The sequence below is a fragment of the Meriones unguiculatus genome, unplaced genomic scaffold (genome assembly GCF_030254825.1).
Source record: "Meriones unguiculatus strain TT.TT164.6M unplaced genomic scaffold, Bangor_MerUng_6.1 ChrUnknown_unordered_Scaffold_136, whole genome shotgun sequence".
NCBI lineage: Eukaryota > Metazoa > Chordata > Mammalia > Rodentia > Muridae > Meriones > Meriones unguiculatus.
The window spans coordinates 10,816-12,500 of NW_026843724.1; the positions used below are offsets into that span (position 1 = coordinate 10,816).

General features: G+C 48.5%; 1 long non-coding RNA gene across 1 annotated transcript; it reads right to left on the reverse strand.

Annotated features, from left to right (window-relative positions):
- Nucleotides 1-594: 594 nt before the first annotated feature.
- LOC132651991 (uncharacterized) lies at nt 595-1,344 on the reverse strand. The gene is made up of 2 exons (XR_009589500.1): nt 1,166-1,344; nt 595-912 (listed from the first exon to the last, which is right to left on the reverse strand). It is a non-coding gene; the product is annotated as an uncharacterized LOC132651991 (long non-coding RNA).
- Between the last annotated feature and the right edge of the window lie 341 nt (nt 1,345-1,685).

Genomic DNA, 1,685 nt, shown 5'->3' on the forward strand with positions numbered 1-1,685 from the left:
AGGCGGGTCGCAACCTTCTGTAACTCCAGTTTTAGGGAACTCTCACATACGGAGGCAGAATACCAGTTAAAGAAAATAGAATAATCGGGGAGGGGGGGGGTGGCATATAAAAAGAACTTACAGCCTTCCTCAGAGGGGTCAATTTGAATTTGCCCGAAGAAGACTAGAGAGAGGAACCAGAGGTTCTTCTAAGAAGCCCAAGTAAATCTTGAAGGTCACTTGCAGATCTTCAAATGGAGTGAGTTTTAAAACAAATCACAGTGGAAAAACACGACCCACCACCACCACCACCACCACCACCACCACCACCACCACCACCACCACCACCACCAAAACAAGAACAAAAAAAAAAAAAAAAAAAAGAAAGAAAGAAAGAAAGAAAAAGAAAAACAAACAAACAGAACCCCAGAGATCTTGCACCTGCCTGAAGAGTATACCGGCTGTTTTTCCAGTCCCAAGCGCACGCGCGCGCGCACGCACGCACACACACACACACACACACACACACACACACACACACACACACACGAGTGGGCAGTGGTAAAAATTAGCTCACAGAGAGAAACAACATAAGTCAATGAACCAACTAGAAACTTCGTAGTCATTCATTTATTTATTGTAATTGAGCGTAAAGTGAAGGGGGGGGGTGGCTCAGGTGGGCTGGGAAGCAGGTAGATAGAGTACCACCTGTGAGTCAAGAGGAAGAGGAAGGAAGGGCCATCTTCTTCTGCTGGAAAGAGGTAGTCTTTTGTTTGTATGCGTGATTGCGTCCCGCCTCGAGAAGGAGGGCAGTCAGTCAGTCCAGCTGACTGTGCCGGGGCATAGCAGTCCCACACCTCAAACTCCTCTTTCTGGCCGTGCCTTTGATTCTCGCCTCCGTCCTGTCCTGTTCGCCAGGGTGGTCAGGGAACCCTGCATGGATAGCAAAAAGGAAGCATGTCAGTGGGGAGGAGTCCATTACGTTTGGCCCCGCAAAGCAAAGCAGAGTAGAGCAGATTGGTCTATTTGAAAGAACGATTCCGATTCAAATTTTTAGAGAACACCATGCTTCCCAATGCCCATCTCCTCTCCTCCGTGTGCCCTCCCGCCCCCCACCCCCGTTTCCCCCTTGGCTCGGGCAGACAGTGTGCAGGCAGGCTGATAAGGAAGGGCCAATCGCACACACCTCGAGGAGCGAGCGAGCAAGCAAGCAAGCACCGCCGCACACTGTTATGATGGCGGGGAGAGAAAAAAGAGAAAGGTAACATGCTCAACCTTTACCTAGACATTACATATCAGTTAAAAAAAAAAAAATCAAAATGGAGCAGGCAGGCAGATCTCTGAGTCTGGGATAGGGAGGGAGGGAGGGAGGGAGGGAGGGAGGGAGGGAGGGAGGGAGATAAATACACACTGGAGAGATGGCTCACAACAGTCTATAATGGAGTTCTGGCGCCCTCTTCGGGTACATGCATGCAGGCACATTTAATCAGCCATTCATGTTAAAAAAAAAAAAGGGGGGGGCGGGGCTGGAGAGATGGCTCAGAGGTTAAGAGCATTGGCTGTTCTACCAAATTCCCAGCAACCACATGGTGGATAACAACCATCTATAATGAGATCTGTTCTGACCTGCAGGCACACATGCAGGCAGAACAATTAATAAAGAAACAAACAAACAAACAAACAAACAAACAAATCTTAAAAAAAAA